A 9,365-nucleotide genomic window follows, 5' to 3' on the forward strand; every position below is an offset into this window, starting at 1 on the left:
TGATCAATCCCGCAGCAGCTCAATCTGGGACTGCAAAAAACCAAAATTTTCGCACAGACCAATGTCATCACCAGACAACCAGTTGGTGATTGCTACCTAAGTGAATATTTCATCAATGGGGTTTTCCCATGTATTTTGCCACTAAATGTACATAAGGCTGGTAAAAAGGCATGCTCCCTAAAACGATACTGACGGGCTCCGAATCCAATAGTGGTGTTCGTTTTGCTCTGCGAATTCATGGAGAGCTAACCCTAACCCTAAGTAGAATTTTCCCCAATGGGATTTTCTCATGTATTTTCCCAGGATATGTACATAAGGCTGGCTCAAAAGGCGTGACCCCTCCTAACCATACCTATGGGCTTCGAATCCAATGGTGATATCCGTTTTGCTCTGCGAATTCATGGAGAGCTAACCCTAACCCTAAGTAGAATTTTCCCCAATGGGATTTTCCCATGTATTTCCGCAGGAAAAGTACATAAATCCGACTCAAAAGGCGTGACCCCTCTGAACCATACCTATGGGCTCCGAATCCAATGGCGATATCCGTTTTCCTCTGCAAATTCATGTAGAGCTAACCCTAACCCTAAGTAGAATTTTCCCTAATGGGATTTTCCCAAGTATTTTCCCAGGAAAAGTACATAAATCCAACTCAAAAGGCGTGACCCCTCCGAACCATACCTATGGGCTCCGAATCCAATGTCGATATCCGTTTTGCTCTGCGAATTCATGGAGAGCTAACCCTAACCCTAAGTAGAATTTTCCCCAATGGGATTTTCCCATGTATTTCCGCAGGAAAAGTACATAAATCCGACTCAAAAGGCGTGACCCCTCCGAACCATACCTATGGGCTCCGAATCCAATGGCGATATCCGTTTTCCTCTGCAAATTCATGTAGAGCTAACCCTAACCCTAAGTAGAATTTTCCCTAATGGGATTTTCCCATGTATTTTCCCAGGAAAAGTACATAAATCCAACTCAAAAGGCGTGACCCCTCCGAACCATAACTATGGGCTCCGAATCCAATGTCGATATCCGTTTTGCTCTGCGAATTCATGGAGAGCTAACCCTAACCCTAAGTAGAATTTTCCCCAATGGGATTTTCTCATGTATTTTCCCAGGAAATGTACACAAGGCTGGCTCAAAAGGCGTGACCCCTCCTAACCATACCTATGGGCTCTGAATCCAATGGCGATATCCGTTTTCCTCTGCAAATTCATGTAGAGCTAACCCTAACCCTAAGTAGAATTTTCCCTAATGGGATTTTCCCATGTATTTTCCCAGGAAAAGTACATAAATCCGACTCAAAAGGCGTGACCCCTCCGAACCATACCTATGGGCTCCGAATCCAATGGCGATATCCGTTTTGCTCTGCGAATTCATGGAGAGCTAACCCTAACCCTAAGTAGAATTTTCCCCAATGGGATTTTTCCATGTATTTCCCCAGGAAATGTACATAAGGCTGGCTCAAAAGACGTGGCCCCTCCTAAGTATACCTATGGACTCCGAATCCAATGGTGATGTCCGTAATGCTCTGAGAATTCATGTAGAGCTAACCCTAACCCTAAGTAGAATTTTCCCCAATGGGATTTTCCCATGTATTTCCCCAGGAAATGTACATAACGCTCGCTCCAAAGGCGTGACCCCTCCTAACCATACCTATGGGCTCCGAATCTAATGGCAATGTCCATTTTGCTCTGCAAATTCATGGAGAGCTAAACCTAAACCTAAGTAGAATTTTCCCCAATGGGATTTTGTATAAGGCTGGCTCAAAAGGCGTGACCCCTCCTAACCATACCTATAGCCTCGGAATCCAATGGCCATTGGATTCGGAGCCCATAGGTATGGTTAGGAGGGGTCACGCCTTTTTGAGTCGGATTTATGTACAATTCCTGGCAAAATACATGGGAAAATCCCATTGGGGAAAATTCTACTTAGGGTTAGGGTTAGCTCTCCATGAATTCGCAGAGCAAAACGGACATCACCATTGGATTCGGAGCCCATAGGTATGGTTAGGAGGGGTCACGCCTTTTGAGTCAGCCTTATGTACATTTCCTGGGAAAATATATGGGAAAATCCCATTGGGGAAAATTCTACTTAGGGTTAGGGTTAGCTCTCCATCAATTTGAAGAGCAAAACGGACATCACCATTGGATTCGGAGCCCATAGGTATGGTTAGGAGGGGCCACGCCTTTTGAGCAAGCCTTATGTACATTTCCTGGGAAAATAAATGGGAAAATCCCATTGGGGAAAATTCTACTTAGGGTTAGGGTTAGCTCTCCATGAATTCGCAGAGCAGTACATAAATCCGACTCAAAAGGCGTGACCCCTCCTAACCATACCTATGGGCTCTGAATCCAATGGCAATGTCCATTTTGCTCTACAAATTCATGGAGAGCTAACGCTAACCCTAAGTAGAATTTTCCCAAATGGGATTTTCCCATGTATTTTGCCAGGAAATGTACATAAACTCGACTCAAAAGGCTTGACCCCTCCAAACCATAACTTTGGGCTCCGAATCCATTGGCAATGTCCATTTTGCTCTGCGAATTCATGGAGAGCTAACCCTAACCCTAAGTAGAATTTTCCCCAATGGGATTTTCCCATGTATTTTACAAGGAAATGTATATAAGGCTGGCTCAAAAGACGTGAGCCCTCCTAACCATACCTATGGGCTCCGAATCCATTGGCAATGTCCATTTTGCTCTGCAAATTCATGGAGAGCTTACCCTAACCCTAAGTAGAATTTTCCCCAATGGGATTTTCCCATGTATTTTACAAGAAAATGTACATAAGGCTGGCTCAAAAGACGTGAGCCCTCCTAACCATACCTATGGGCTCCGAATCCATTGGCAATGTCCATTTTGCTCTGCAAATTCATGGAGAACTTACCCTAACCCTAAGTAGAATTTTCCCCAATGGGATTTTCCCATGTATTTTCCCAGGAAATGTACATAAGGCCGGCTCAGAAGGCGTGACCCCTCCTAACCATACCTATGGGCTCCGAATCCAATGGTGATGTCCGTTTTGCTCTGCGAATTCATGGAGAGCTAACCGTAAGCCTAAGTAGAATTTTCCCCAATGGGATTTTCACATGTATTTTGCCAGGAAATGTACACAATTCTGGCTCAAAAGGCCAGACCCTTAAGAGGGGTCACCACCTAACCATACCTATGGCCTCGGAATCCAATGGCCATTGGATTCGGAGCCCATAGGTATGGTTAGGAGGGGTCACGCCTTTTGAGTCGGATTTTCCCATGTATTTTGCCAGGAAATGTACATAAATCCGACTGAAAAGGCATGACCCCTCCTAACCATACCTATGGGCTCCGAATCCAATGGCAATGTCCATTTTGCTCTGCAAATTCATGGAGAGCTAACCCTAACCCTAAGAAGAATTTTCCCCAATGGGATTTTCTGATCTATTTTGCCAGGAAATGTACATAAGGCGGGCTCAAAAGGCGGGACCCCTCCTAACCATACCTATGGGCTCCGAATCCATTGGCAATGTCCATTTTGCTCTGCAAATTCATGGAGAGCTTACCCTAACCCTAAGTAGAATTTTCCCCAATGGGATTTTCCCATGTATTTTACAAGGAAATGTACATAAGGCTGGCTCAAAAGACGTGAGCCCTCCTAACCATACCTATGGGCTCCGAATCCATTGGCAATGTCCATTTTGCTCTGCAAATTCATGGAGAGCTTACCCTAACCCTAAGTAGAATTTTCCCCAATGGGATTTTCCCATGTATTTTCCCAGGAAATGTACATAAGGCCGGCTCAGAAGGCGTGACCCCTCCTAACCATACCTATGGGCTCCGAATCCAATGGTGATGTCCGTTTTGCTCTGCGAATTCATGGAGAGCTAACCGTAAGCCTAAGTAGAATTTTCCCCAATGGGATTTTCACATGTATTTTGCCAGGAAATGTACATAAGTCCGGCTCAGAAGGCGTGACTCCTCCTAACCATACCTATGGACTCCGAAGCAAATGGCAATATCCGTCTTGCTCTGCAAATTCATGAAGAGCTAACCCTAACCATAAGTAGAATTTTCCCGAATGGGATTTTCACATGTATTTTGCCAGGAAATGTACATAAGGCCGGCTCAAAATGCGTGACCCCTCCTGACCATACCTATGGGCTCCGAATCCAATGGCGATGTCCGTTTTGCTCTGTGAATTCATTGTGAGCTAACCCTAACCCTAAGTAGAATTCTCCCAAATGGGTTTTTCCCATGTATTTTGGCAGGAACTGTACATAAATCCGACTCAAAAAGCGTGACCCCTCCTAACCATACCTATGGACTCCGAATCAAATGGCAATGTCCATTTTGCTCTGCAAATTCATGGAGAGCTAACCCTAACCCTAAGTAGAATTTTTCCCAATGGGATTTTCCCATGTATTTTGCCAGGAAATGTACATAAACTCGACTCGAAAGGCTTGACCCCTCCTAACCATACCTATGGGCTCCGAATCCAATGGCAATGTCCATTTTGCTCTAAAAATTCATAGAGAGCTGACCCTAACCCTAAGTAATATTTTCCCCAAAGGGATTTTCCCATGTATTTTGCCATGAAATGTACACAATTCTGGCTCAAAAGGCCAGACCCTTAAGAGGGGTCACCACCTAACCATACCTATGGCCTCGGAATCCAATGGCCATTGGATTCGGAGCCCATAGGTATGGTTAGGAGGGGTCACGCCTTTTGAGTCGGATTTTCCCATGTATTTTGCCAGGAAATGTACATAAATCCGACTGAAAAGGCATGACCCCTCCTAACCATACCTATGGGCTCCGAATCCAATGGCAATGTCCATTTTGCTCTGCAAATTCATGGAGAGCTAACCCTAACCCTAAGAAGAATTTTCCCCAATGGGATTTTCCCATGTATTTTCCAAGGAAATGTACATAAGGCTGGCTCAAAAGGCGTGACCCCTCCTAACCATACCTATGGGCTCCAAATCCATTGGCAATGTCCATTTTGCTCTGCAAATTCATGGAGAGCTAACCCTAACCCTAAGAAGAATTTTCCCCAATGGGATTTTCTGATGTATTTTGCCAGGAAATGTACATAAATCCGACTCAAAAGGCGTGACCCCTCCAAACCATACCTATGGGCTCCGAATCCAATGGCAATGTCCATTTTGCTCTGCAAATTCATGGAGAGCTAACCCTAACCCTAAGAAGAATTTTCCCCAATGGGATTTTCCCATGTATTTTCCAAGGAAATGTACATAAGGCTGGCTCAAAAGGCGTGACCCCTCCTAACCATACCTATGGGCTCCGAATCCATTGGCAATGTCCATTTTGCTCTGCAAATTCATGGAGAGCTAACCCTAACCCTAAGAAGAATTTTCCCCAATGGGATTTTCTGATGTATTTTGCCAGGAAATGTACATAAATCCGACTCAAAAGGCGTGACCCCTCCAAACCATACCTTTGGGCTCCGAATCCATTGGCAATGTCCATTTTGCTCTGCAAATTCATGGAGAGCTTACCCTAACCCTAAGTAGAATTTTCCCCAATGGGATTTCCCCATGTATTTTCCCAGGAAATGTACATAAGGCTGGCTCAAAAGACGTGAGCCCTCCTAACCATACCTATGGGCTCTGAATCCAATAGCAATGTCCATTTTGCTCTGCGAATTCATGGAGAGCTAACCCTAAGCCTAAATAGAATTTTCCCATGTATTTTCCCAGGAAATGTACATAAGGCGGGCTCAAAAGGCGGGACCCCTCCTAACCATACCTATGGGCTCCGAATCCAATGGTAATGTCCATTTTGCTCTGCAAATTCATGGAGAGCTAACCCTAACCCTAAGAAGAATTTTCCCCAATGGGATTTTCCCATGTATTTTCCAGGGAAATGTACATAAATCCGACTCAAAAGGCGTGACCCCTCCTAACCATACCTATGGGCTCCGAATCAAATGGCAATGTCCATTTTGCTCTGCAAATTCATAGAGAGCTAACGCTAACCCTAAGTAGAATTTTCCCAAATGGGATTTTCCCATGTATTTTGCCAGGAAATGTACATAAACTCGACTCAAAAGGCTTGACCCCTCCTAACCATACGTATGGGCTCCGAATCCAATGGCAATGTCCATTTTGCTCTAAAAATTCATAGAGAGCTGACCCTAACCCTAAGTAGAATTTTCCCCAATGGGATTTTCCCATGTATTTTCCCACGAAATGTACATAAGGCTGGCTCAAAAGGCAGGACCCCTCCAAAACATACCTATGGGCTCCGAATCAAAAGGCAATGTCCATTTTCCTCTGCAAATGCATGGAGAGCTAACCCTAACCCTAAGTAGAATTTTCGCCAATGGGATTTTCCCATATATTTTCCCAGGAAATGTACATAAGGCTGGCTCAAAATGCGTGGCCCCTCCTAACCATAGCTATGGGCTCCGAATCCAATGGCGATGTCCGTTTTGCTCTGCGAATTCATGGAGAGCTAACCATAACTCTAAGTAGAATTTTCCCCAAAGGGATTTTTCCATGTATTTTCCCAGGAAATGTACATAAGGCTGGCTCAAAAGGCGGGACCCCTCCTAAACATACCTATGGGCTCCGAATCAAATGGCAATGTCCATTTTGCTCTGCAAATTCATGGAGAGCTAACCCTAATCCTAAGAAGAATTTTCCCCAATGGGATTTTCTGATGTATTTTGCCAGGAAATGTACATAAATCCGACTCAAAAGGCGTGACCCCTCCAAAACATACCTATGGGCTCCGAATCCAATGGCAATGTCCATTTTGCTCTGCAAATTCATGGAGAGCTAACCCTAACCCTAAGAAGAATTTTCCCCAATGGGATTTTCCCATGTATTTTCCAAGGAAATGTACATAAAGCTGGCTCAAAAGGCGTGACCCCTCCTAACCATACCTATGGGCTCCGAATCCATTGGCAATGTCCATTTTGCTCTGCAAATTCATGGAGAGCTAACCCTAACCCTAAGAAGAATTTTCCCCAATGGGATTTTCTGATGTATTTTGCCAGGAAATGTACATAAATCCGACTCAAAAGGCGTGACCCCTCCAAACCATACCTTTGGGCTCCGAATCCATTGGCAATGTCCATTTTGCTCTGCAAATTCATGGAGAGCTTACCCTAACCCTAAGTAGAATTTTCCCCAATGGGATTTCCCCATGTATTTTCCCAGGAAATGTACATAAGGCTGGCTCAAAAGACGTGAGCCCTCCTAACCATACCTATGGGCTCTGAATCCAATAGCAATGTCCATTTTGCTCTGCGAATTCATGGAGAGCTAACCCTAAGCCTAAATAGAATTTTCCCATGTATTTTCCCAGGAAATGTACATAAGGCGGGCTCAAAAGGCGGGACCCCTCCTAACCATACCTATGGGCTCCGAATCCAATGGTAATGTCCATTTTGCTCTGCAAATTCATGGAGAGCTAACGCTAACCCTAAGTAGAATTTTCCCAAATGGGATTTTCCCATGTATTTTGCCAGGAAATGTACATAAACTCGACTCAAAAGGCTTGACCCCTCCTAACCATACATATGGGCTCCGAATCCAATGGCAATGTCCATTTTGCTCTAAAAATTCATAGAGAGCTGACCCTAACCCTAAGAAGAATTTTCCCCAATGGGATTTTCCCATGTATTTTCCAGGGAAATGTACATAAATCCGACTCAAAAGGCGTAACCCCTCCTAACCATACCTATGGGCTCCGAATCAAATGGCAATGTCCATTTTGCTCTGCAAATTCATAGAGAGCTAACGCTAACCCTAAGTAGAATTTTCCCAAATGGGATTTTCCCATGTATTTTGCCAGGAAATGTACATAAACTCGACTCAAAAGGCTTGACCCCTCCTAACCATACATATGGGCTCCGAATCCAATGGCAATGTCCATTTTGCTCTAAAAATTCATAGAGAGCTGACCCTAACCCTAAGTAGAATTTTCCCCAATGGGATTTTCCCATGTATTTTTCCACGAAATGTACATAAGGCTGGCTCAAAAGGCGGGACCCCTCCAAAACATACCTATGGGCTCCGAATCAAAAGGCAATGTCCATTTTCCTCTGCAAATTCATGGAGAGCTAACCCTAACCCTAAGTAGAATTTTCGCCAATGGGATTTTCCCATATATTTTCCCAGGAAATGTACATAAGGCTGGCTCAAAATGCGTGGCCCCTCCTAACCATAGCTATGGGCTCCAAATCCAATGGCGATGTCCGTTTTGCTCTGCGAATTCATGTAGAGCTAACCATAACTCTAAGTCGAATTTTCCCCAATGGGATTTTCCCATGTATTTTACAAGGAAATGTACATAAGGCTGGCTCAATAGACGTGAGCCCTCCTAACCATACCTATGGGCTCTGAATCCAATAGCAATGTCCATTTTGCTCTGCGAATTCATGGAGAGCTAACCCTAAGCCTAAATAGAATTTTCCCATGTATTTTCCCAGGAAATGTACATAAGGCGGGCTCAAAAGGCGGGACCCCTCCTAACCATATCTATGGGCTCCGAATCCAATGGTAATGTCCATTTTGCTCTGCAAATTCATGGAGAGCTAACCCTAACCCTAAGAAGAATTTTCCCCAATGGGATTTTCCCATGTATTTTCCAGGCAAATGTACATAAATCCGACTCAAAAGGCGTGACCCCTCCAAACCATACCTTTGGGCTCTGAATCCAATAGCAATGTCCATTTTGCCCTGCGAATTCATCGAGAGCTAACCCTAACACTAAGTAATATTTTCCCCAAACGGATTTTCCCATGTATTTTGCCAGGAAATGTACATAATTCTGGCTCAAAAGGCCAGACCCCTAGGAGGGGTCACCACCTAACCATACCTATGGACATGGAATCCAATGGTCATTGGATTCGGAGCCCATAGGTATGGTTAGGAGGGGGTCACACCTTTTGAGTCGGATTTTCCCATGTATTTTGCCAGGAAATGTACATAAATCCGACTCAAAAGGCATGACCCCTCCTAACCATACCTATGGGCTCCGAATCCAATGGCATTGTCTGTTTTGCTCTGCGAATTCATGGAGAGCTAACCCTAACCCTAAGTAGAATTTTCGCCAATGGGATTTTCCCACGTATTTTCCCAGGAAATGTACATAAATCCGACTCAAAAGGCGTGACCCCTCCAAACCAGACCTATGGGCTCCGAATCAAATTACAGTACGCGTTTTGCTCTGCGAATTCATGGAGAGCCAACCCTAAGCCTAAATAGAATTTTCCCCAATGGGATTTCCCCATGTATTTTCCCAGGAAATGTACATAAACTCGACTCAAAAGGCTTGACCCCTCCTAACCATACCTATGGACTCCGAATCCAATGGCAATGTCCATTTTGCTCTAAAAATTCATAGAGAGCTGAC

This window comes from Natrix helvetica (assembly GCF_964273705.1).
Source record: "Natrix helvetica genome assembly, chromosome: 7".
Lineage (NCBI taxonomy): Eukaryota > Metazoa > Chordata > Lepidosauria > Squamata > Natricidae > Natrix > Natrix helvetica.